Genomic DNA, 7,500 nt, shown 5'->3' with positions numbered 1-7,500 from the left:
TCAAATAATATTCTCTATATTCTAATAATATGTTCATGACAGTTCTTACGCTGTTATGACATTTATATGCAGCGCCATTTTAAAACACAATAGCTAAACTACTGGAGCATCTGGCCTTTAACCAAGTCCACAATAGTATATAATAAACAATGTCACTTATACAAATAAACAGTAGTATCCAGTGAAGTATTGATCACCAATACGTGAGCTAAGGAACGTTTTTTTTTTCTTTTGTTACATAAGAACGCAAGAGAACACTTAGGTAAGTATTATTTGTACAAGAACTAAAATGTAACTCGTAGGGTTTTTACAATGCATGCTTGATAAGAATATAATATGTTACTTCTCAAACTTTTAAATCGCATTTGGAAAGATATGGCGATAGGTAATGTACCTATCTATAGTTGGTGGTTTTCGAACACCGATCGTACTAATGAATATTCGAGAATCTACTGTCCACTACCTAGGTATACCCAAAGTCTTCAGAAATTTTTGGGTATACCTATACCGTGCTACCGTCCAGATTGCCGAAGTCAATTATGATCATAGTTCAGAGGACGGCCTAGTTTCAGAGTTTATTACGAAGACGAGCATTATTTTCCACATTGTCTTTTAATTCAGATATTAGATAAGATCGAATGCTTTCAGGCCTTCATTTGCAGTAATGTTCCCCATTCACCAAAGGTTTTGATGTCTCATCTTTTCAGCTCTGCTGCAAAAATATATAAAATTTAATTTTGATTGCTTGACAAAAGCCATTCCAACTTTGGATGTGTTATATCTTCACCAAACGTTACTTCTTCCTTTATTGTTGGTTTATTGCTTTACCTTAAAAAATAACAAACTCTTCTTAGAAAGAATAGCAAAAACGTTATGATTATTATCATCTATACAACAACAACAACAACAATAATAAGAATAGGGAAGTGGGGTATACGGGGAAAGGAAGAGTACCCCTGGATACAATCCAATTTATAGCTCAAAGGCAGGTACTCGGGATGGGAAAGATTAAGGTAATAGGGAGAGAGAGAAGTACAGGAGAAGAACAAAAGAGAGGGGCAGACCTTCTTGCGATATCAGGGAATTGGTATTATTGTGGATATTCGTACATCTATACATTAAATTCACGAACCACGCTAATGCACGAGTCAGTGGCCAGAGAAGTCTTGATTTCTTCCATGAATTGTCATTTTGGCTGATGTTTTTGACAGTAAACAGAGTAATGAAAAACTTGAACTTCCTCATTCCTGTTTTCCTGAGGCTAAACTAACTCCCTAGTTTGCAATCTGGTTTTCGTAAAGGCCTTGGAGCATGTGATGCCCTTCTCACAATCTCCAATGCTGTACAGAAATCCCTTGATTGTGGTCGGGAAGTTCGTATGATTGGCCTTGATTTTAGTGCTGCCTTTGACCGTGTTAATCATGAGGCCCTTGTTTTCAAACTGAAACAGTTGGGAGTGGGTAGGTCGTTTCTTAGCATTATTATTGATTTTTTAAGTAATAGATCTCAAAGAGTTGTTGTTGATGGGCACCATAGTGATTATAGGAATGTGATATCCGGTGTTCCACAGGGTAGTGTTCTTGGCCCATTACTTTTCACACTATATACACATGACATGTGGTTTGGCCTAGAAAACAAGCTTGTTGCATATGCAGATGATGCTACTCTCTTTGCATCAATTCCATCCCCTGAATGTAGATCTAGGGTTGGTGAATCCCTTAATAGAGATTTAGCTAGAATTAGTGCATGGTGCAAATTATGGGGTATGAAGTTGAATCCTAACAAAACTCAAAGTATGATTGTAAGTAGGTCAAGGACGGTGGCTCCTCAACATCCGGATCTCAGTATTGATAATGTTTCTTTAAATATGTATCACTCTTTCAAAATTTTAGGTGTGATTCTCGACAGTAAATTTACTTTTGAGAAACATATAAGGTCTGTGTCTTCTTCAATTGCACAAAAAATGGCTTATTGAGAAAGTCTTTCAAGATTTTCGGTGATCAATCTATTCTGAAGAAGTGTTCTAATTCTTTCATTCTACCTTGTTTTGAGTATTGTTCTTCTGTCTGGTCTCCAGCTGCTGATTCTCATCTTAATTTGTTGGACAGAAACTTACGGTCTATTAAATTTCTTATTCCTGATCTAGATATTAATCTCTGGCACCGTCGTTCAATTAGTTCATTATGCATGTTGCATAAGATTTTTCATAACTCTGACCATCCTTTACATTCAGATCTCCCTGGACAATTCTATCCTGTTCGTAATACTAGGCAGGCAGTTAATTCTAATAGCCAGGCCTTCTCCATCACGAGGCTCAATACTACGCAGTACTCTAGAAGTTTTATTCCAGCTGTTACCAAGATGTGGAATGATCTTTCTAATCGGGTGGTTGAATCAGTAGAACTTCAAAAGTTCAAAGTTGGAGCAAATGCTTTTTGTTGACCAGGCGGACATGAGTCTTTTTATAGTTTATTTATGATATATTTGTTTTTGATGTTGTTAATAGTTTATATATGACATGTCTGTTTTGACGTTGTTACTTATTTTAGAATGATTTATTGTTAATTTGTTCTCTTCATTTATTTATTTCCTTATTTCCTTTCCTCACTGGGCTATTTTTCCTTGTTGGAGCCCCTGGGCTTATAGCATCTTGCTTTTCCAACTAGGGTTGTAGCTTGGATAGTAATAATATTAATAATAATAATAATAATAATAATAATAATAATAATAATAGTACTGGGGTCTCGATACCACATACCAGGCAGTTTTTGATTCGTCGCTTTTAGTGCTATTTTGACTTCATCAGTCTTGAAAGTCATTGCTCCTCATTCCTCGTTGTATTCAGGGATTGTTTGATCAAATCTATCTCGCATAATCGGCGTTGATATTAGCCTCTCTATTCTGCAGTAACCTTAGTTTTAATGTTTTTTATATTATTATTATTATTATTATTATTATTATTATTATTACTTGCTAAGCTACAACCCTAGCAGGATGCTATAAGCCCAGGGGCTCCAACAAGGAAAATAGCTCAGTGAGGAAAGGGAACAAGGAAAAATAAAATATTTTAAGAAGAGCAACAATACTAAAATAAATATCACTTTATAAACTATAAAATCTTTAACAAAACAAGAGGAAGAGAAATAAGATATAAGATAGAACAGTGTGCCTGAGTGTACCCTCAAGCAGGAGAACTCTAACCCAAGACAGTAGAGGACAATGGTACAGAGGCTATGGCACTACCCAAGATCAGAGAACAATGGTTTAATTTTGGAGTGTCCTTCTCCTAGAAGTGCTGCTTACCATAGCTAAAGAGTCTCTTCTACCCTTACAAAGAGGAAAGTGGCCGCTGAACAATTACAGTGCAGTAAAAAGAATTGTTTGGTAATCTCAGTGTTGTCAGGTGTATGAGGACAGAGAAAAATGTGTAAAGAATGTGTCAGACTATTCGGTGTGAGAGTGTATAGGCAAAGGGAAAATGAACCGTAATCAGCAAGAATGATCCAATGTGGTACTATCTGGCCAGTCAAAAGACCCCATAATTCTCTAGTGATAGTATCTCAACGGGTGGCTGGTGGCCTGGCCAACCTACTACCTATAGGGATCTTGTGTGAAAGGAATACTTTCAATTCCTATTTCAGAAATAATAATAATAATAATAATAATAATAATAATAATAATTTTATATCTTACAGTTATGTATTCCAGTACATTAGTTTTAAATATTTACAATCAATAATATGGAAAGCAAATAATTACAGGCAGCCTACTCCTGGTTCCGACCGTTTCATTTAGAAAAATAATCTCTTCTTGAACAACCAAATAAGCTTATTTAACGAATATAAAAAAAAAAACAAGCGCAAGAAATACGAAACATATGAACCCAAATCTCTCTTATTTCAACGGCGCCAAGTCACTTCCAAGTGTTCTCTCTCTCTCTCTCTCTCTCTCTCTCTCTCTCTCTCTCTCTCTCTCTCTCTCTCTCTCTCTCTCTCTCTCACGCAAGAAGTTATTGGTGATAACATTACATAACCTCGATTTCATTTTTAATGTTATCACATTTTTCTCGATAGATTTGAACATACTAAAAATCTAAATTCTTATTTGCATTCACTTAAGCAATTTACACTAAATGTTAATTTCGAGGCGAAGTATTTTATCAAATACTGAAATGCATGTTAATGGTAACGCGTGTGCGCATGCACTTAATATATATATATATATATATATATATATATATATATATATATATATATATATATATATATATATACATATATATATGTATATATATGATATATATATATATATATATATATATATATATATATATACATATATATATATATATATATATATATATATATATATATATATATATATATATATATATATATATATATATATATACATATATATATATACAGTATATATACACATATACGTATATACAGTATATAATGTGTATATATACACACACACACACACACACATATATATATATATATTCATAAAAATTCAGAGACAACAAATAAGATTATGGGTGAACCTTGAGAGATTGTTAATATATATACGTACTTAAGACAGATAATTGTTTCCCCAAGACCCGAGCCCGAAATTAAAAGAAATATAAGCATGGGATGAAGAGCTTTTGGAAAACAAAATGAGATTATGAAACGTAAAATGCCACTTTCTCTATAAAGAAAAGTACTTAATCAGATGGTCCTACCAATTTTAACGTATACATCAGAAACTTCCCTTACTAAAGCCTCAGAACATAAACTAGTTACAACTCAAAGAGCTATGAAAAGAAAACTGATGGGAATAACACTAAGAGACAGAAAAAGAGCAACGTGGATACGAGAACAAACTGAAGTAGAGGATATTCTAACATGTGAGAAAAAGAAATGGACATGGGCAGGACATATAATGAAAATGCCGAATAGATTGCCATTAAGAATAACAGAATGGGTCCATAGAGATCGCAAAAGAAGCAGGGGAAGGAAAAGAAGACGATGTATTTACGAACTGAGAAAGTTTCCGGTGAGGACTGGCATAGAAAGACCATAAACAGGCGTGTATATATATATATATATATATATATATATATATATATATATATATATATATATATATGTGTGTGTGTGTGTGTGTGTGTGTGTGTGTGTGTGTGTGTGTGAGTAGAAATCACGGCAGCTAGCACAAGATGAGTACGAAATATGTATTGTAGCTGTGAAAGGAAAAGTTAAAAGAATCGATTGGAGTTAATACTATAGTCTTAATGGTGACACCAACAGATTCTCAATGAAATTAGTATACTGTACTGTACTATAGTCCATTTCTTTTAGCGATGCATATTTGCACCGACTCGCGGCGGTGCCCTTTTAGCTCGGAAAAGTTTCCGGATCGCTGATTGGTTGGACAAGATAATTCTAACCAATCAGCAATCAGGAAACTTTTCCGAGCTAAAAGGGCACCGCCGCGAGTCGGTGCAAATATGCATCGCTAAAAGAAATGGACTATAGGATATCGTATTCACAGAGAAAGGGATCACCAAACTTTTAGTTTCTTCGTGATTCCAGATACGTCCTATTTAAGTTATCTACCTTGGTCTGCCTTTATCTTGCAAGTCAATTAATGTCATCGAGCTGCGGCACACTGACCAAAAAACAGATGATTATGATGAGAGGTATATTAGTGTGGATCTTATCTTTATTAACTTCTTTTTTATTTCTGGTGATATTTTTAGTGTTTTCATAACCTAAATGTTTAAAACCAGTTGCCGATATTTCTGTTTCCGATGTCAGAACTCGGCAGGACAGTTATGTAGGTTACTTCAAGCACGTTAGTCTAGGTCACATTTCTGAGATAAGCATTTTTGCTCAGCAGTTGAATTCAAGATGCGCTTCATAATCAAATTAGTTATTCAAATATCGTGTTCTTCAAAGATAATCAAATTGTTTACGTCGGTGTTATTAAATAATATAGTCAGTTACTTGAAGAGTACTAGATAAGCCGATATAGATCAATAACCTAAACTTTAAGGTTCTTAAGGATTCAGAACATAAACGTAAAGGTCATAAAGGAGACAATTTGCAAGGGCACATTGAGCATATGATGTAAGTGGTAGTCAACTGTTATTTCTTACCTGAATCATTCAAAAGAGATTTCTGACTTAGGCTCATATCTGCTTAAATTTATATTATGGTGAAGTATAATGAACTTTTTTTCTCTCATCTTTTATGGATGATTCTAAGCTATTAGGTCTCATCTTGTCCTAGAGTTTAGAAAGGCGGCAAACTCGTCCTCTGCAAGTTCTATTAACCATTTATTCTTTTCAAGGAAAATACATTCGCTTACACTGAGCCATCTTCTTCTTAACGGATTTGCATGAGACATGTTTGAATAGATACAATATCATAAGATAAATAATTCTAGGCCTATGCTCAAAATCATTATTGCAAATGAATTTACCAAATAACAGCTTCGATTTGATAAAATCGCCCGTTATATTTTTGGAAATAAAAAAAAATATATATTTTCTGTCATCAATTGTTAGTAATGACAATGTAATATGGGATCAAATACTCATTTTTACTGGTGGATCCGAAATTTATACAAAAAAAAAAAAAAAAAAAAATGTAGGAGCACACGACAGATTTTTCCGTAAATTGTCTTAAAAGTTGAAAGCCGTAAAAAAATTTGATATGGAGGAGGAATGAAAGGAAAATCTATTGTACAAAATATGTTAGACCACGAAGAGTAATCTATTTAAAGTTACTTGGATCCACTTTTGAAATTGAATAGGGATGATATTAGTTATCCTGAATAATACACTTATAACCCAGAATACCATTCAGTGCTGTGAAAAGATCATACTATGTTATTTCAAAGGAGACAGAGCACGTATTAATTCTCTCTGGGATCTTTAACTGTTGCTATTTAAGTCAAGGACGTACCACATTTAAAAATAAGATAAGTTATCTTAACATAAATTACTAGAATATATCATAAAACTGGGTCAGATAATATGGCATTTTTTTTTTCATTGCAACCAAACTTTAGAATTCAGACCACTGGTAAACAAACGAATTTCCCTGTTGGGGACCCTAGGCTAATAGCATCCTGCTTTTCCAACAAGGGTGTTAGCTTAGCAAGTCATAATAATAATAATAATAATAATAATAATAATAATAATAATAATAATAATAATAATAATAATAATAATACGGCGATGGAATGTCACGTGGAAGCAAAAAGGCTTATAGCAAACGTTTGACAAGCAAGCAAGAAGAAAAACCTTAGACTTATCTTCGGTTGAACAAAATCCTTAATGTTTTGATATTGCAGTTTTAAGCAACCCAAACGATTCAGATTATCAACGAGGTATCTGAACTGATAGGGTAAAGATTACAGGAGGAAAGAAGAGGTTTAACATGTTGAACAGGCTGACATAAGTCTTTTGTCTATATATTAATTAACTGTTTTAATCTTGTTAAT

At 33.6% G+C, this 7,500-nt stretch overlaps 1 protein-coding gene across 1 annotated transcript in view; it reads right to left on the bottom strand.

Moving 5' to 3' along the window:
* The window catches only part of LOC137645941 (ubiquitin-conjugating enzyme E2 Z-like), a 232,768-nt gene that overhangs the window by 211,105 nt on the left and 14,163 nt on the right, over nt 1–7,500 (bottom strand). The window lies entirely within an intron of this gene.

The sequence above is a fragment of the Palaemon carinicauda genome, chromosome 8 (genome assembly GCF_036898095.1).
Source record: "Palaemon carinicauda isolate YSFRI2023 chromosome 8, ASM3689809v2, whole genome shotgun sequence".
NCBI lineage: Eukaryota > Metazoa > Arthropoda > Malacostraca > Decapoda > Palaemonidae > Palaemon > Palaemon carinicauda.
This window is presented reverse-complemented; position numbering and strand designations above follow the sequence as displayed.